This window comes from Solanum verrucosum, unplaced genomic scaffold (genome assembly GCF_900185275.1).
Source record: "Solanum verrucosum unplaced genomic scaffold, falcon-dt-bn FXZP01000067.1, whole genome shotgun sequence".
Taxonomy (NCBI): Eukaryota; Viridiplantae; Streptophyta; class Magnoliopsida; order Solanales; family Solanaceae; genus Solanum; species Solanum verrucosum.
Window position 1 is genome coordinate 125,903 of NW_026020175.1, and position 20,998 is coordinate 146,900.

General features: G+C 36.1%; 1 pseudogene; it reads left to right on the forward strand.

Moving 5' to 3' along the window:
• Positions 1-9,679: 9,679 nt before the first annotated feature.
• On the forward strand, positions 9,680-10,067 carry LOC125828889 (uncharacterized; annotated as a pseudogene).
• Positions 10,068-20,998: the final 10,931 nt, after the last annotated feature.

Here is a 20,998-nt window from a genome sequence, read left to right on the forward strand (position 1 = left end):
CACTTTATGAGGGACTGCCCTAGCCAGAAGCAAAAAACTCAGGACATCAGGCCTCGCAAGAGGGACCTGGTCCCAAACCATGCTAGGAGGAAAGCTCATGCTGGTCAACTGGTGAGAAAAGCCTTGGCTGTATGGGGAAATTAGTCAAGTGAATCAGAAGAAGATACATAAAGTCATGAAGATGTTTCAATGATGGCTATTAAAGATGATGAAAATATCTTCAACTCCATCTTCTCATTAATGGCAAAGTCTGATGATGAAGAGGATCTAAATTGGTAACTCTTTTTTGTCTTAAAAATGATCTAGATACCCTTCCCATTAAAAAATTGAGGAAACTTGTTGCATTGCTTATTGGTTCTGTTGATGAACTAACCACTGAAAACTTAATGACAAATAAAAAAATAAGTTTGTGTGAGGATGAAAATTCAGCTCTTGTCTCTCAAGTTTCTGAAATGTGTTAGGATAGGTATCCTAGAGACTGGTAACATGACACCAGAGGAGGATCCTTGTACCTCGGAGGGTGGTAAGCGAAAGCTTAGCATTTTTTAAGAAGAGTTGGAAGAAAAACTTAAAATCTCGGAGTCTAAGCTAGTTGCCTCTCTTGAAACAAATTCTCAATTGAGGAAGGATCTGAGCAGGGTCAAAGAAGAGTTAAGCCACTCTCTTAAGTGGAATGACTCCTCCAAAATACTCTCTAACTTGACTAGTCAGAGCTTCAATTGAAAGAAAGGGGTTAGGTTGTAGACCAATAAAACCTCCTTATAATCCCTATAGTAAAGATGTGTCCGTCTCTGACAATCTCTTGTGTACTCATTGTGATCGTAATGGTCATCTGAAAGAAAAATGTGAGACTCTGAGAAAAGTAAAAGAAAGTCATGTGAAATTTGTTAGATCAGAAAAGAATGTTAAAAGAGGACACAAGGTACCTGGTCCCCGTTACCATTTCACAAAAAACACTTTGCCCCCTGGACATGAAGGTTTCTTATTAAGCCTTTTGATAGTTATTGGGAACTCCGTCTGAAGTGGGTTCCTAAGTCTAATAAGTGATTCTTGTGCAGAAGAGAGGGAGCATTCAATGCTGGTAATGGATAGTGGATACTTAAGGCATATGACTGGAAATATTCTAAACTTCCTCTCTTTGGAAGCACACCAAGGTAGTGGTGTGTCATTTGGCGGCGGAAAGAAAAGTTTTATTCTTGGTATTGGCAAGATAGGAAGAACTACAGATCATTCTATAGACAATGCACACTATGTGGATGGTCTGAAGTTTAATCTCTCAAGTGTGTCTTAAATTTACAACAAGGGAAGTCAAGTTCATGTCTAAAGGGTATGTGGTTACAAACTGGGTAACTAAGAAAATTGTGATGTCTGCAAAAAGAGTCAAGAATATGTATGTTACTGATCTTGATTCTATTGAAGGAGATAGCTTGTCATGTCTGGGTGCTGAAACTGATGATACAAATCTTTGGCATAGACGACTGGGTCATGTAAGTACCTCTTTACTTAACAAGCTTGTTGCAGGAGACCTGGTCCGTGGACTACCAAAGATGAAGTTCTCCAATGACAAAGTCTGTGACGCCTGTGCTAAAGGCAAACAAACAAGATCTTCTTTCAAAGCAAAGAAGGGTGTGAGCACCACCAGACCTTTGGAACTTCTCCACATGAATCTGTGTGGACCTTTCAGAATTCAAAGCAGGGGAGGTAAAAAGTATATTCTTGTGATTGTTGATGATTTCTCCAGGTACACATGTAATATGTTTATGCGGAAAAAGGACGAGATTGTTAGAATCCTGATCACTTTTGCCAAAGCCATTCAACTAAAGGTCAACTGCAAAATCGCTAGCATCAGGTCTGACCATGGAACAAAGTTTGAGAATTCTCAACTTGAAGGATTTTGCGCTGAAAATGGAATCAATCACAACTTTTTTGCACCTAAAACTCCTCAGCAGAACGGAGTGGTTGAAAGAAAGAACAGGACCTTCGTTGATATTGCAAGGACTATGCTAATTGACTCAGTGCTGGTAATGAACTTTTGGGCAGAAGCGGTCAACACAACATGCTACGTTACAAATCGATGTCTTATCTGATCTATAATCAAGAAAACACCTTAAGAATTGCTGAATGACAGAAAGTCCTTTATTGCTCCCCTTAAACCATTTGGGGGAAAATGTTATGTATTAAATAATGGAAAGGATGACCTGGGCAAGTTCGATGCAAGGTGTGATGAAGGTGTGTTTGTGGGATACTCCTCTACTAGCAAAGCTTACAGAGTGTTTAACAAAAGAACTCTCTGTGTTGAAGAGAGCATTCATGTGACCTTTGATGAATCTGAGAAAAGTGATGTTACAATGGTGACAATGAGATTGAGGAGTTGATCAAGGAAAGGAAAGACAAGGACAACCTAAACCCTAGAAACAAACAGGTCACAAAGGAAACTGCTACTGATTTTACAGGAGTACATGGTCCCTCCGATACTACTCAGGAGGATCCACTCCAAAATCATGAAGATAATGATGCTGAATCTGATGCTGAAATTGAAGTGGAGTCAGTCAGAAAGTCAGGATGGAAACATCAATCCTCACATCCATTGGATAATCTAACATCTCCACCTGATTTTGGAATTCAAACTAAATCCAGGATAAGAAATCTAGTTGCCTATTCAGCCTTTATGTCATCTATTGAACAAAGAACATCAATGATGTTTTACAAGATGCAGATTGGGTAATATCTATGCAGGAGGAACTTCATCAGTTAGAGAGGAGCAATGTTTGCCACCTGGTCCCCAGACCTCCTAACAGAACTATGATTGGAACGAGATGGGTCTTTAGAAACAAGCTTGACGGGCATGAAACCATTACTAGAAATAAGTCAAGGCATGTAGTGCAAGGGTACAACCAAGAGGAAGGGATTGACTATGATGAGACCTTCGCTCTTGTAGCCAGAATGGAAGCAATCAGAATCTTGATAGCCTTTGTCACTCACATGGAATTTAAGCTATTTCAAATGGATGTCAAGAGTGCTTTCTTGAATGGGAACTTAAAAGAAGAAGTGTATGTCAAACATCCTCCAGGCTTTGAAGATGCAGAACTGCCAAATCATGTGCTGAAATTGGATAAAGCTTTGTACGACTTAAAACAATCTCCCAAAGCTTGGTGTCACGACCTAAGCCTAGGGCCTAGACGTGACATGGCGAATGAGGAACCCGAAGGGACCCCAAACAAGCCTCTCAAACTTGTCATCACACTTCATCAGTCGCGGAAGTACATTCAACATTAATTAACGGGAAATAGGGACTAAGGGCAAACTATCTCAAAATGACATCATAGAACAAGAGTCAAGCTCATTTACAAAATACTTGTCCAACGCACACATCTACATACATAGATAGGACGGGGGCCATGACATATTACCGGCTCCCCTCATAGTTAAAATACAATTGCAAGCTAAAGTCTCAAAACATAGGAGTAGGAAACATAACATAGCCCTCGAATCATTGAGGACTCACCAACAAACTCGGATAAGCATCGTACTAGCCACGTGAATGGAGAGAAGGATCAAGAGTAGCTCCGGTCCCTACATGGTGACGTCATGTAGGCAAAATATGCGTTAGTACTTGGAATGTACTAAGTATGCGGGGTGCAACACAACAATAGACAAGGACACAATCGAAATACAAGAAATAGTTTCATAGGCATTATGAATAACAATATGAGGATGCATGATCAAAGTGAAGTCAAAACATGTTTAAGTAAATCTATACTAATAGTAGATATCATATGTGTATGCATGATCCAACCAATCTATAACCCCAACTTAGGATGGGGGATGCCGTTCACACCTGGACACCCTGGTGGCAAGGTATAAACCCCTCACATGGTTGATGTTGGTCACACCCCAAGCATCCTAGGTGGTGAGATATAAACCTCTCACATGGTTGATGTTGGTCACACCCCAAGCATCCTAGGTGGTGAGATATAAACCTCTCACATGGTTGTCCGGTTCTTTCCCCCGGACCGGGCATGGTCATGCAACACTTTATATAGGAAATTCCCATTAGGCTCTAATGCAATCTCACGTATGGAATGAACATATACACAAGCTTAGTTTGTCATCAACACATCTCTGGATTGCCATACATCTCATAACTCAAGCTTTAAAGCATCGATTCATCAATTCTCCATAGTTGGACATTTTGTCAAACACCTTGAAGGCATGTAGTGAAATCAAAGAGCATGGAAAATATGGTAGTAATTATGCAGCCAAACCAATGAACAACCTACAACAACACCCTTTTTAACACCCACAATACCATATGAAAATCTCCACATCCATTCCAAATTTAGATTCAAGTTCTAGAGTCACAACATGCTCAAAACAATCACTTTTCATGTTTAAAATTCAATGTGCAGGAAATTACTACAAAGAACAAGACTAATTTATGAATCTTAACTTAAACAATGAATTAGTGAGTAGAATAGAGTCTAGGCACTATGGGTGGAAGGACCCATGAGTTCAGCACCACATACCTTGAGTTCTTATGAAGGTCTTGAGAGTGTCTTCAATGGAAGCTTGGAACTTGGAGCAAGAGTCTCTTCAATCTTGAGGAAGGTTTTGGATTAGGGTTCTTGAGGGAAAATGTGTCTAAGTATGGGAGAGATGTTTTGGGAAATGTTTTAGAGATGGGAATTGAACTAATGGTATATAGGAAATAACATATGTCCTTTGGAAAAATGGTTCAACACTTAGAAAAAAAAATGAGGCGGGTGAACAGTAATTTCGGTCACTGGAAATTTGCATTTCCTGCCGGACAGATTTTACGAAAATGGGCCTAACTTCTTCGTCCGAACTCCGAATGAGGTGAAACGAAGTGAGTTAGGTAGCTAACTCAAAGGGATTTCCATGTATATGTTATGGGCCACCCAATTATTTGTGTGCTAGGAGATATGACCCTCCAAAGTAGATCCTCGAAAAAGGCTTCACTTGGAAATTTCGGATTTTGATACAGTTGCTCTAAAATTTGGGTTAGACCCATTTCCCACTCAATTTGACCCCCTAAACAAGAATATGAAGTCGAATTTTCGAAAAATGAAACGGATTTTTTTTTATATAGCTAAACAAGTTTCCGGTAACTTCCGAAGCACATTTTTAAGAACTTTTTGGGTCATTTCACTTGGTATGAACGCCTGTCAAAGTTCCTTCTTGCCAATGGGTTCAAAAGAGGTAAGATTGATAATACCTTGTTCTTAAAATCTAGAGGTAAGGAGTCGCTGATTGTGCAGGTATATGTAGATGACATCATATTTGGAGCCACCTCAGACTCACTTTGCAAAGAGTTTGCTGAGTTGATGAGTAGTGAATTCGAAATGAGCATGATGGGGAATCTTACTTTCTTTCTAGGTTTGCAAATCAAACAAACGTGTCAAGGCACCTCACTATGTCAAGAGAAGTATATCAAAGAATTGCTCATGAAATTCAATTTATTTGAGGCAAAGGTTCTGGAACACTCCTATGAGTACATTTGTGAAATTTGACTTAGATGAAGATGGTGTGGAGGTAAATCAAACCATGTACAGGGTAATTATCGGGTCACTCCTGTACCTCACTGCAAGCAGGCCAGGCATAGTCTTCAGTGTAGGAATGTGTGCAAGGTTTCAAGCAGCACCAAATGAGTCACATCTGAAGGCAGCCAAAAGAATTCTGAGATATCTGAAGGGAACGTAGGACCTGGTCCTCTTCTACCCAACAAGTGACTCACTTGATCTAATTGGTTTTGCAGATGCTGACTATGCAGGATTTCTTATAGATCGAAAGAGTACATCAGGCATGGCACACTTTCTAGGATCATCACTGATTTCATGGGGAACCAAGAAGCAGAACTCTGTGGCATTGTCCACTATAGAGGCAGAGTATGTGGCTGTTGCATCTTGTTGTGCACATCTATTGTGGATTAAGCAACAGCTAGAAGACTTCGGTGTACTCACTGACACCATTCTTCTTATTTGTGATAACACCAGTGCTATGAACATGGCCAAAAATACTGTCCAGCATAAGATGACAAAGCACATAGACGTGAGGCATCATTTTCTAATAGACAATGTGCAAAAGCAAAATGTGGTGATGAAGTTCTGCAAAACTGAAGATCAGCTGGCTGACATCTTTACAAAGGCACTGAGTAAAGAATCCTTCATTAATAATAAGATGAGGCTAGGGATACCCAAAATCACCTAATCCCCTGACAATTTGCACAAAGCTCCTTCTTGCTGACTATCTTAAGGAGGGCAGGTATCTAAACTTGTTTAATGTTTGTCACTTAAAAATTCACTTCTGTTACCTTAATGCAGGTATACACTCATAGTGTGTTTAGCTGAAGGAAAGATTTAACCATACAGGCAGGGTCACAAACTAAAAAAGGGACCTGATCCTCATGAGGTTAGTATCACTTATGCTACACTGCATGTCTGTCGACATCACTGTCACACGTCTCTCGCCCATTCATCCATCAGTTTCAAGTGTCTTTTCAGTTTAAAAACCAAAGGTCGCTACTGTTAGGGACCCAATACCCTTTTGACTCTATTTAAAACTAAGTTCCTAGGGAATCAAATTCTTCAAATCTCTTCAAGTATTTCCTTCTGATTCTTTAATTGTTCTTCAAGTATCTTCTTTCCTCTCCCAAAATGTCTAACTCTGTTTCTTCTTTCCAGACTCTTATCTCTCAAGAAGTTGAAAACCCTAGTTCTTTCAACTTCTTCATACCCCCTCCAGATGAAACTCCTTCGACTCCAGTTTGTGGAGTTGGTGAAACGGGTGAATCCACCACTCCCCTTACTGAAGTTAACCACATTGATGAACCTACTAAGTCTGAGAAGGAGCGACAAAGATAATTAAAGGGAAAGTTGGTTATGTCCCACTCTAAAGGGGACTAAAGAAAGTATGTTACAAGGAGTGAAACACAAAAGGTCGTGGGGAGTGCCATAACAGCAAGCCGAGTTCAAACGAAAAGGTCCAGGAAAAGGAGGAGGGAAGGTATTGAACCTGAAAAGACTACCTCTACACCTCTCCCTATCAGGTCTAGTGATACTGAGTCTGAGGATGTTATTGCTTATGTGGCTAAGAAAAGGGGAAAGTGAGGAAGAAAACTACTGTTAAATCAAGTCGAACAAAGGGACCTGGTCCGTCCGATCCAAGCACAGTTGCAGATCTTGAAATGACAAGGGACGAGTGGGTCACTGAAATGGAAAAACAAAAAGTGCTGAATAGAAGAGTTTTTGATCCTGATATTATGACAGAATTTGGTATGTCGAATCTTTTTTATATTGTTTCTCTACAAGAATGGGGTCATCTCTTTGAACCCCCAACACCTTACCTTCATGATCCTAAGGTACGATAATTCTATTATTGGATGGACCTTCTAGAGGATGGGGGATACGAACTACTGTTAAAGGTGTTGAGATTCTTATCGATGAGGAAACTTTAGGGATTATTCTAGGGGTACCGATGAAGGGAATACGATCAATTGAAAGTTGTCAACCTTCTAGTGAGTTTTCAACAAGGGAAACCAAGCGTGGGAAAGTCAAGCATGCAGGGTTGCCAAACAAATTTATTAAGGGGGAGTACCAATTGCTCTTTGAGTGCATTAACAAGGTGTTGGTTCCACGCTCAGAAAAAAGGACAGTAACATCTTTTACTGATCTGTTTCTCATGGAGAAATTGGATGAACTTGAGGAAATTAATCTCCCTGGTCGGATGCTTGAGCACATGCACAGGGTAATGACTTGGAAAAGGGCAAAACATGGGATTCTGTATGGTTACTTGCTAAATTTTGTATTCAACCATTTCGAAGTGTCTTTGGGAAGAGGGGTACCTGGTACCACCAAACGGATGTTCACTGCTGCTACCCTGCTGGAATGTGAGTGTGTTGAAGGAAAAGTTAGAGGCAGATCTCAAGTGGCAGATGTTCTAGAGCAGCAGGCTGCTCTTAAATGGGACGTGACTATTCTTACTGAGATTCTGAATAACAAGGAGATTGAAATCGCTACACTGAAGTCTGAATTACAGAAGGCGGTTTCGAGGGGACCTGGTACCAGTGATGGAAATGAGCAGGTGTTGCAAAAGTTGAGGGATGAAAATGATAGGTTGCTGAACACAAATGTTTCACTCAGTGAGGAAGTTAAGGCTCTCAACAAGTAGCTTATCAAGGCTCATGAAGATGCAAATAAGCGTCTGTCTCTGTTTATGCGCACCCTTAATCTCCTTCCCCCTCCGTCCTAAAAGTGTCTTGTTTCCCTAGTTTTTCTTTTCTCCTTAACCCATGATTCAAAACTCTTGTGGCTTTATGTTGTTTTGATTAACTACATTGGTTAGTATTTGTGATCTAATGCTATCTATGTTTCTGCCCTGTTCATGTGTGCATTTATCATCTCTTTTTGCTTTCATACGCATGTCATGTGTGGCCTGTGGCCTTGAATTCTTAATTGCCCTATGTTTTAACTTGGATATGTTTATTGCTTCACCTTTCCAATGATGTCAAAAGGGGGAAGTTTTGTGTTGCAATTCGTTCTGGGATTAAGGGGGAACACCAGTTATTGAATGAATGTTTGTTAACTCACGCGATGAGTTATGCATGTTGTTTGTCATCATCAAAAAGGGGGAAATTGATAAGTGCTTATGTTCCTAGATGTTTTGATGATCTTCTCACAAGTGCAAGGACCTGGTCCTCTGCAAAGTATGAATACTCGTCCAGTGGTCAAAGTGCTGAACAACTGTAAAAGTTATCCGCGTCAGAAAGTTGGTGAAGCTGCAGAGTACTTCACCAATCAGAAGCGATGTAGTTTTTTGTACATTGGACAATGGCTTTTCATGGTTGATATATTCAAAACTCAAACAACTAATTCATTATTCATTCAAAGAGAGACATTTCAAGCTTCAAAAACAGCAGGGACCTGATAAGTGCTTCATTTTGCTTTCTGTACCAGCTGTTACTTTGTTTGCTTGTAATCGTGCTTATATTGTAGGATTTGTTTCACTTGTGAAAGAAACGTTTCAAACTTGTGTGAATCATTGTAAGAACTAGGGTAAGGGTAACTTAGTTTCTTACTCTAAAGTATATATTAACCGGTTAGGATTAGTATAGTGGGTAGTGTTGTATCTGCTCTGGCTCAGCTAAGTGATAAGAGGTATTTTTTAGTGTGGAGATTAGCAGGCTAATCTCATTGTGTAAACTGGCTTTTACTTTTGCTTGGAGAAGATTAGTGGAAGCAGTTTGAAAAGTCCTGTTGAGAACAGGTCGTGGTTTTGCTCCCTTGAGCAAGGAGGTTTCCACGTAAAGTTGATTGTCAATCTTTACTTTCAGCATTTATTTTACTGTTTGTTATTGTAACTGTGCTGAGGACCTGGTCCTATCGAAATCGGCGGACGCATACATTCCAACAGTTAGCCTTCTGTGCCCGAAGAGATTCAATGGTTGAACGGCTACCACTCTAAATGCTCGGAAATTCTCACTCCTTACTTGAATCAATCTGAGATGGAATGGATGAAGAATACTAATGCACCCATTGCAGCTTGAAACAAGTTATTACAAGTTAATTTCAACAAAAAGAAACAAGAATTATTAGCTCCTCAAAGGGCTTCACATATCGAAAGAGAAACTAATTTAGCTAGTCAACCTTCTCAATTAATAGAAATGGATATTTGGGTGGAATTTGTTGGTGGAAAGAAAAAAGGAAGAGTTAAAGGTCTTGGCTCCCTGGGTCGATCTGTAAAGGCATCGTTTAAACAATCAACATCATCTTTATCGAGAGAAATTGATGAGTTGATTAAAGCTCGAGTAAATGCTTCCAATGTTGACTTATATGCTCAATTGCAGAAGAGTGTCAGAAAAATAAGAGGATGAGGAAGGAAAATTAGACTTATTGAAGAAGCATGTATACAACACATCATCTACAAATGAGCAATCATCTCAAGAAGACAATCAAGCTTATGAGAATGAAAGTGGTGATGACTGTGATAGTGTGAATGACAGTGATTCTGCCCATGACAACTTTAATGAAAGTGACTATAATGAGGATTGAGATAGTTGATAGTACTATTTAGGATTCAAATTTGAGTTGTATTTTGTTTTTGCCGGTTTAAGAATCATATTGATCTTGCGAGTTTCTTTTCATAGGGATTATGAAATCTGTTTTTTGTTGAATGAAAGTGATATAACGTGAATTGTGTTTTTTGTTGGTTATTGCGGGTTTCCTTTCATAGAAATTATCTTGAGCAATATTTTCATGTATATCTGCAAGAAATTTCCTTTTGTTTCACAAAATTTCATCTCCAAACTCCTATAGATTTACTTGGGGATCTTCATGGGGAATTGCTTGCGAAATATTTCTACAAAAATCCGCAAGAAATTTCATTTTTATAAGAAATTTTGACAAAAAATTCGCAAGAATTTTTTATAGTTATCACAGATAAATCCGCAAGTAAAACACCTATGAATTTTAATTCCCCAGGTAAATTACCTATCTTGTATATCTGCAGGTAAGAGTTACCTACGAAGGTTTTCCATCAAATTTCGTTTTACGAGAAAATTTGTAGGTAATCAAATTACATGGGGATTTTACTATATTATCCCAGGTAAATCCCCAGGTAATGAGCACTTTTCTTATAGTGATAATTATTTTGCATATTTGATTTTTCATAACTTGAAAGTTCAGTTTGTTAGGTTGTTCTCAACTTTGAAGAAGGTTTGTAGAAGTTTTGGAGTTCCTAAAAAATAAATAACAGTTCACTTGAAAATTGAAAGGTCATTTTACTTGAATGGCCACTTAGAAAATTAAAAGGTTCGATGATTTTATTTTTGTTTTAAAAGTTAGTAACCAACTTAGACTAATTGACTTTTTTTCTTTCAAAAATCTGCTGATCATTATTTTCAAAAATATAAATTGGCATCACCTAAATTAAATATTATAGCCATATATATTATATTGTTTATCCATTACAATCATTAAAATAATTTTAAAAAATGCATAAAAATTGGTGAGCACCAATTCTCTCAATCACTGGCTCACGGCACACTTTTGATACGCGTGACATTTAAGAAATAACTTTATAAAACGATTTCGTTCAGTGTGTCCCCTAATTTGAATATCACAATCTATAAATATAAAATTATACACTCATTTACTAAACTTAAATAGTTAGCATGATATAAAATTCGATGAACACCTATTTTTATACTAATTTCAATAGTCAGTATACTCATTTCTCACATACAAAAAGAACTTAAAATATCGTTATGCATGTACTTATCTAAGACTATAGACAGTTGCATTTCACTTGAATTTTCATAAGCAACTAAGAAAGCAAAAGATTAAATATCATATACTAAAAGATTTTGTTTTGTCCTTTATGATTTTCATGGGTGAAATGGATTACCTAATAAGTTTTAACAACGAGATATTGTGGCTATATAAAAAAAATACATAAAGTAGTATAATTATATTATGACTATGTTAGAAAGGTTGAAGAGTTAGACTTCATTGATTATCTAAAGCACAAAATTCAACCTATAAGCATTTCATCTACTAAAATGTGAAAGCCACGCATGTCCATTTAGAGGATAATCTCCTCACACCTTTTCCTCTATTAATTTTTTCTTAAAAGTATATATATTTTAAACGGAGAAGGTCTAAAGTGCTCCTTAACTATGTGAATTTGTACAAAAAATTATCCTTCATTCCCTTATCGGTCCCCAAATACCCCTGACGTTAATCTTTTGGCTTAAAAATATCCTCGATATTAACATTTTACTCATATTTACCTTTATTTTTAGCAATCATCCCTAAAGTAATTAAATATTTATTTATTATGTTCCTTTATGTGATTGATCCAAATTTTTACCCTTCAGACATAAATAATAAAAATTACATATGATTTATATTTTGATCAGGTGCACTTGAAAATAATATTTTATAAATTATTAATTTCATGATATCTTCCTATTAGCCTATTTTGGAGATTGAAAGAGTTGGTTTGGTCCTTGTATGGTCAAGCCCAATGAAAGAAAATATGTGGAAGACAAATTTTGTATTTCTTTCTTTTATTTGTGCTTGGAGCCCAGTTTGGCCACCTATAAAAGATCATGGTCATTTTTCATTGTTGAAATCATCCTAAATTCATATCAAAATGCATTAGAAGAGTAGAGAGTTAGTTGAACAACTTTCTTAGATGTATTTGAGATCTCTCCCTTTTCTTTGTTAATATACACTCAATTATTCTCTAGTGGACGTAAGATCATTCTGATCCAAACCACGGTAAATATTATTGTTCTTTTTTATTTTTTATTTTCACGTTTCTGCTAACAATTGGTATCAGAGCCAAGGTAATGTCTGAGTATGCTCTATGGCAGCACAGTCTGAACTTCCACATCAGAAAAGAATTACTTTAATTTTTTGTATTTTGAAATACTTTGTAGTAGAAGAGAAAAAAATAAGTAACACTGAGTTTCATGAAGTTTGAAATTGATAGGTTTAGTGGGCGTTACATGGAAGATTTACGTGATAGTGTTACTGTGGAGGGAAGGTTCAATACATGTTATTGACAAAAAGTACCCCGATTATACATTGGATTCCGACAAGAAGAAGATTGGAGGAGATATATTGAGTGTAATCCAACTGTCCCTTGCACCTAACATGTTTTGTGAAGTGAGTACAAGTACCACGGAGACGACCAAACAATTATCGAAAAGGCTGAAATGGATTTACCAGGATCGATTGGTGACAACAAGGATGTTGTAAAACTGATGTCTTCATATAATTAAGATGGAGTCGGATACTTTGTTTCAAGACCATCTATGTGCATTCAATAAACTTCTGATGGACTTACAAATTGCTGCAATTAAAAAAAATGAGGAGAAACTTGCATGTGCTTAGCTATTATCATTGACTTCAAAACATCGTGATATTAAGAATTCAATTATGTATAGCAAAGAGCCTATCACTCTTGAGCAAGCACTTAAATCTTGTGATGTGCAGAGGCATTTTGAAGGAGACAAGGTGACAAACTAGTGGGCTCTTTATGAGAGGTCGTACTAGACAACGAGGAAAGAGCAAATCAAAGTACATATCAAAGTCTCATGAGAAAAAATCAATGTGGAGTGTTGGGGTTATCACAAGAAGGGATACTTTGAACGAAATTGCCCTATGTCAAAGTCCAAAGAAAAGGTGAATGCATCCATTGTTGAGCAGATACATGATTTTGATGATGAATATGTACTAACAATATCATGCAATACTGGAGTCTATGACAAAAAAATGGGTGTTAGACTCTGGTTGTACTTTGCAAATGACATTTTAAAGAGATTGGTTCAACAACTATGGGACAAGTGGAGGAACCGTAATAATAGGAAATAATGCAAATTGAAAAAATAGTTGACATTGGTTCAGTTCAAATTCGCTACCATGATGGAATCGTGAGGACTATTATAGAAGTCCGTCATGTTCCTGATCTAAAGAAGAATTCGATCTCCCTAGGCAATTTGGATAAACAAGGCTACATGTATATAAGCGAATGAAGCACCATGAAAGTGACTAAAATGTCTTTAGTCATGCCGAAGGCCAAGCTATAGGATGGCCTCTACACGACCTTTTAGTCATGCCGAAGGCCAAACTGTAAGATGGCCTCTACACACTAGCAGAGAAACACCATTGTTAGCTCTGTAAATACATTTACATGTAGTTATCTGATGATGACAAGGCAAAATTTTGGCACATGAAACTAGGTTATATAAGTGCATGAGGATAGGAAATGTTGAGCAACCTCAACCTTTTGAATAGTGAAAAGATTAGCACACTTAAATTTTATGAGCACTGTGTGTTAGGGAAACAGAAGAAGGTCAGCTTTAGCACTGGCAAGCAAAAAAAGGGAGGGGTGCTAGACTACATCCATTCAGATTTAAGGGGTCTTTTAATCTTCCATCGAAAGAAGGTAAGAGGTATCTTCTTACATTCATTGATGATTTTTCACGAAAGGTTTGGATGCGTTTCTTGAAGGCAAAAGGTGATGCTTTTGAAACATTTAAAGAATAAAAGATTTTGGTTGAAAATCAAATGGAGAGAAAAATCAAGTATCTTCGTACATAATAGCTTGGATTTTTGTAGTGAATAGTTCAATGAGTTATGCAAGGTTCATGGGATCATAAGACATAAGGCGGTCAGGCACATCACAACAAAATGGAGTTGCTGAGAGGATGATCAATATTGTTCTTGAGAAGATTCCTTGTATGCTCTAACAAGCCAAAATGTCCAAAGTGTTTTGGGATGTAACAATTCACACTACTTCTCATATTGCCAATTGATCTCCAACATCAGGGATTGACTTTGAGACTCCAAATAAGGTATGGTCGGGCGAACCCTTTAACTATTCATAATTCTGAATATTTGGGTGTCCAACTTATTATAATGTTAATGAAGGAAAGCTTGAACCAAGGGCTAAAAAGGTCATATTCGTAGGATATGTAGATGGATTAAAAGGGTATAAACTTCGGTGTTTGTCTTTAGTCAATTTTGTATTTAGTAGAGATGTTACCTTCAATGACTTGTTGTCAACAAACCAAACATAATTGCGAAGAGAAGAGATAAAAGGCATATACAAAAATTGGAACGTCTTATAGAGCAAGCAAATCTGATTGCATATGCGTTCGTAGCTGCAAAAGAAAAGATTAAGGATATCGAGCCCTCTTCATATGTTGAAGCAACTTCTTACAAGGATGTTTCATAATGACGGTTAGTCATGATGGAAAAGATGGATTATTTTGACAAAAATAGACATGGGTCTTAGTTGAAAAGCCAAAGGGGAAGAGGACAGTCGAATGCAAATGGGTCTACAGAAAGAAAAAAAGGTATACCAGAAGTGGAAGATTCTAGGTTCAAGGTAAGATTGATTGCAAAAGATTTCATTCAGAAGAGGGAATTGGCTATAATGAGATCTTCTATAACACCCCTAAATATTAACCAAGATTCGCATGTCGATTTACCGTTACTTAATTACTACAATATGCTTTGTTCTCATTTTGGGAACTTAAAGTTTTGTGATAATTGAAAACTTGCTTAACATAAATTGTGATTGTAATTTAAGGTATTGTATTGGAGTATTTTCGTAATATTCTAATTAGAATTATGTATAACTTTAAAAGGAAGTGAGGGATATATATATTCAGAAGAGGGAATTGGCTATAATGAGATCTTCTATAACACCCCTAAATATTAACCAAGATTCGCATGTCGATTTACCGTTACTTAATTACTACAATATGCTTTGTTCTCATTTTGGGAACTTAAAGTTTTGTGATAATTGAAAACTTGCTTAACATAAATTGTGATTGTAATTTAAGGTATTGTATTGGAGTATTTTCGTAATATTCTAATTAGAATTATGTATAACTTTAAAATGAAGTGAAGGATATATATATATGTGTGTGTGTGTGTGTGTGTATATGTATGCATTTTGGGCAGCACACAACTATTTGGGCAGCCACCTTTTGGAGACAGATGTGCATTATGATAAACATCACTTTGAGACTATATTTTGACACCTCTTCTAGTCAAATTTGTCTCACCTGAAGTATAAGAACCTTAGAACATTATCTAACAAGTTGTTCTTCAAAATCACAAGAGAAAAACTTGGCCCCCTTTTGGCTGGAATTCGAGACACACTTCTTTTTTGGTAAGTGGTAAAATCTGTTTTGGAGCTGGGTAGTGTTTAGTATTTAAAGCATAACTTGAGTTATAGAACTTCCTTTACAGTGAATAAATATGATATGGAAAGCTGATTTGTAGACCTACAACTCTTATGTCTATGTAAAACTCTAATTTAGCTGTTATGGATTCGAAATATGGGATGTAACTTAGGACAAGTTCTGTCCAGAGTTCAAAAGTAGAAATCCTGTATGGACAACCGTTAGTGTTTTGAATATATCTTTTTGTACAAAATATATTTTTGCGGTGATTCTTGTTTGTTTGCAACCTTAAGATATGTACCTACATCTTTCATGAAGGTTATAAAGTCTAGTTTTGTCGTTTTTCTTTTCAAATCTAAGTTGCGACATAAGGTACTAGGCTGGCCAAAATCACTATTTGGGAGCATAGTCGTATTTGTACAGGCTAAGCTTACTTGTGATGATAATCATGTTTTACTTAGACATTATTGAGATACTAGGAATTAAAGAAGTTGTTTAATTGAATTTTTAAGGTTGTATATACTCGTGAACAAGTTGAGGACCTCGAAACGTTGATTGGTCTACGGCCTGAATTCGCGAAGTTGTGTTGGACTGTTTCTTTGCTAAAGCACTGAGGTTTGTGTATAAACTTTTATTTGCACTCTTTTAACTGTTGGTATATCTGAAGGTTGATCTTGGTACCTTGGTTACCTCTTGTCACTTTGCATTGTCGTGTTGGTGTCCTTTAAGACATTAAAGACGCTTGGGTAACTCGCCCACTTGTACGGATTATTTGATCACTTGGCACTCTTGTTGGGACCTGTCCTTCTTGTGGCTGTGACTTTGTCACTATTGGCATGCCGCTTGATTCGGATCATTTGCCATCTTGACTCTGGACTTTTAGTCTGTCCTAAGAATGAAAGTTGTCCATTTTAAGTACGAACTAGAAAGCAATTTTTAATATGGTTCTTGGTTCTCTTGATTATTGGGCTTTGACCCTTCTTGATACAGGGCATCGGCCCTTCTTGATACCTGCTTGTGCTTGGTGTGACGACATGATGTATATATTGGGCGAGCCTTGTTGTTGAATCTTTTGGAAAATGATGCTATGAGCGTTCTTGACATTTGGATCTCTAACTATCAAACTTGATACTCTTTATATATTGTTTACTTGATTTATTTGTTATGTTTCAATTGTGCTGCCTATGACTTGAGAAAGGTAGCTTTGTGAATCTGAGGGTTCAGAACCTATAGTTTTACACCACTAAGCTATATGCTTAGCGATAGTTGTTTCTATCGTAGGGAATGATCGAGAGGATGCATGAAACGGGCCATTGGAGATGGAGATTTTGAGAGCTTTAAGGAAGAACACATTTGCATATAGGCATCTATATTTTGTATAAACCTTGGGACTTATACATGATCTATGTGTTGTATATTTACATGAAATTTAGAGGGCTAATCTGATCATGTCACCATGGGTTGTAATATAAGTATGGCTATATGTTTTGTTCTTTTGGGGTGTGTAAGCCCAAGTCTTGTAATATATTAAATTTACCACTAATTTTGAATGCTTGTGTAAAACATGAACCACCTAGTTTGGGGTGCTCGAAAGTTGGTAATATTCTTTTTATTTCATTTTTACTAGTGTGAGGACAATATATGCATAAAAATCTCGTGAGTTATTGGCTTATATTATTTCGGAAGGGTCGCTACATCTTCTCTCCAATCGTGAAACATAACACAATTCGAGTACTACTAACATTGATTGCACAATTTGATTTGGAGTCTCGACAGCTTGATGTCAAAATTTCTTTCTTACATGGTAATCTAGAAGAGACAATCTATATGGATCAACCTGAAGTTTTCCTAGCTGAGGTAATGAAGATAATGTATGCCAACTGAATAAGTCATTGTATGGTTTGAAGCAATTCCATGTATGGTCGTACAAGAGGTTTGATGCATTCATGACTACACATGGATTCTGAAAGAGTGCAATAGTTGTGTGTATCACAAGAAGATGACTGTTAACTCTATGATTTATTTATTGTTATATATTGATGATATGCTTATTACTGCTAACAACATCACAAAAATAAATATTTTGAAGAAACTATTGAGCAAGGAATTTGACACGAAGGATTTGAGAGTTGCAAAAAAAAAGCCTTGAGAGATTTTAAGAGAAGACGATGTTGCACATCTTTCTTAGAAGAGATACACTGAAAAGGTTCTTGAGAGATTCAATATGCATATGATCAAGTATGTAAGTATATCGTTAGCTTGCCATCTCAAGCTTTCAGTGTTACAAATGTCTTAGTTTGTGGATGGAGTGGAGCATATGTCAAAGGTTCCTTATGTTAACGTAGTTGGTAGCATTATGTATGTTATGGTGTGTACACATTCAAATATTGCTCAATTTGTAAGTGTGGTAAGTAGGTACATGGAAAATTCAGGAAAAAGACATTGGGAAACTGTCAAGTGGATATTGAGATATCTCAAAGGAGCTTCTAATGTTGGCCTAACCTTTTGAAAAAGTAAAGGTATTTCAATTTTTGGTTATGTATATTTTGACTATGCATGGGATCTTGATAGAAGCAGGTCCACAATTGGATACATCGTTACTTTCGCTGGCAATTTCGTTAGTTGGAAATCAACTTTACAGTTGATTGTCACTTTGTCTACAATAGAGGCAGAATATATGGCAGCAACAAAGGCAGTGAAAGAAGCTCTCTGGTTGACATATTTTATGGCAGAATTGAGTTTGGTTCAGCTGGAATCAACTCTAAGATGTGGAGATTGAAAGAGTTGGTTTGGTCCTTGTGCAGTCAAACCCAATGGATGAAAATTTCATGTGCCAATTTACTCGACTAGGAATTTAATTTGGAGAGCAAACTAAAATTTGTGGAAGATAAATTTTATAATAAAAAATTATGTGTTTGGAGCCCAAGTCTGGCACCTATTAAAGGAAGGTCATTATTCATTGTTGAAATCATTCTAAACTCATAGCAAAATACATTAGAAGAGTAGAGAGTTAGTAGAGCAATTCTCTTAGACGTATTTGGGATATCTCTCCTTTATTTGTTAAAATATTCAAGTAGTTGTGCTCTGGGGTACGTAGGTCATTCTAATCCAAACCACATTAAATATTGTTGTTCTTTCTTGTTCTTTATTTTCACATTTCCGCTAACAAAATCAACTCCCAATTTAATATAAATTAACTCATAAATGAGGATCGGACTAAAATTTATACTCATCTCGATTGATTGTCCATCTAATTTTTTAATTGTTTTAATTAATATAAAATTTTCTATCATTATCCAAATGTCTTGTTCATTTCCTCTATTTTTAATCTCTTATTCTTAATTAGGATATCAGGGACTTAAACTTGAAATGAACTTACATGTTCATATTCTTTTAATTTGTATTATTATCATGATGGGGTTGAGATGGGATAGAAGAAAAGATTATATTTATTATTTTATTTTGAATTTTGGGTATACTCAAGAAAAATGTGTTATACGTACATAGTTTCTTAATTAAATCATCTTTTGTTGAACTAATTGTTTCTATATGTATGTCATCATTATTTTCCTCTTTTTTCTCCCTTGGTTTGGCCTAAGTTGGAAAATAAATTAAAATTTGAAATAGTGGACAAGATCCAAAAAGGAAAAAGGTGGAAGACACAAGAAGTGAAGGGGTGGGGTGGGGTGGGGGGGGGTTGTAGATAGTAGAGGATTAATCTTTTTTAATTTTTAATTTAATATGAAATCCAAATTCGGGCCAATCATATAAGCCCACATATAACCAAATTATTTTAACGAAAAATGACCTAAAATGCTCTTAAACTATGAGATTTGGTAAAATATTGCTCTTTATCCACTTTAGGAGTATGAACCGTTAGATATAAGAGTATTTTTTACCCAAAAGGTTGACATTAAGGGTATATGACGGCCAAAAGGTAGATGAAGGGTAGTTCTATACCAATTCAAATAGTTGAGGGGCATCCTTCTCCATATTTAAAATACAATTCCCCAACTTAATTTTTTTTCTCCTTTGCGCCGAAGTAGACGCTGCCCATGGAGAGCCTTTTCCTTTGTGAACATGCCCATAAGACACGAAAAAAAAGTCAAAAATTATGCTTCAAGACGCCTTACTATAAAGAAGCATCGGCCCATCGATGTCTTACACGTCTTCTTCGACACTGCGGAAGCAACTTTCTTTCTTTAGGTAGTGAAGTCACTCTGATTTGTGTATGACTTGTTGCTCTAAAGTCTGTATCTTGCCCTAGTTACTTAACCTCCGAATACTTAATTTAAAACTAGAAGACATATCTTTTGGTATATCTCCATTTTATAAACTCATCTTTTTTGTTTCATAAGACCTTATCAAAGCTTATCATTTCCATTCTATAGTAGAAGTCCTAAAATGCTTTTATCATTATTGTACTATTAGATGTATAGTTTGACTAGATGAAGAAGACTGCTAAAATTTGTGTTTCTGTGAGTTTGAATTATTATTATTATTTGGATAAAATGAATAAATAAAGAACATTAAGGAAAATGACTATGGATAGGCCCAAAAGTACCCGGCCCATGAAAACAAAACAAAATAAAGATGAGCAACTTTCATCACATATAACAAACATAAAAATCATATTTGTATGTTATAACTATAATTTGCATAATTAGGCTTCATAACAAATTTTATGTTTGCTATGGAGCTTTTGATTTGTATAATTCGCTACAAACATCCAATTTTATACAAATTGTTCAGTTTTGTATAAATTCATTTATACATTGTAATTTGTATAATAAGATCTGTATTTGTATAATTATAAGTGTATAGAACGAAAATATATGTATTTGTATATACACTTTTCTCTCGCTTTATACAAACAAAAACGCATTTTATACCGAAATGTATAAAATGGCTAATTGTATACCGAAATGGCTAATTGTATACCGAAATGACTAATTGTATATCGAACCAGATGGCAAAAAAAGGGGATATTTGCTGCGAATTACAATTAAAATAAACTAAGACAATTGCATTTAATTTGAATTAATAATTTGTTATTTAATACAATTTTCTCAATAAAGATCTAATTTTGAATTTTTGACCCAAGACTCTCTGTAGACTGTAATAAAGGACAGATCATGTATCTTAAAATTGACTTTCATTCTCTCTTTTTTTGAGAAGAAAATACAAACAAAAGAACAACTTGTACGTATAAACATATTTATAAGTATCTTTAATACAAAATATAGTCATAAATCTAATAAGACGATAAAGACCGAT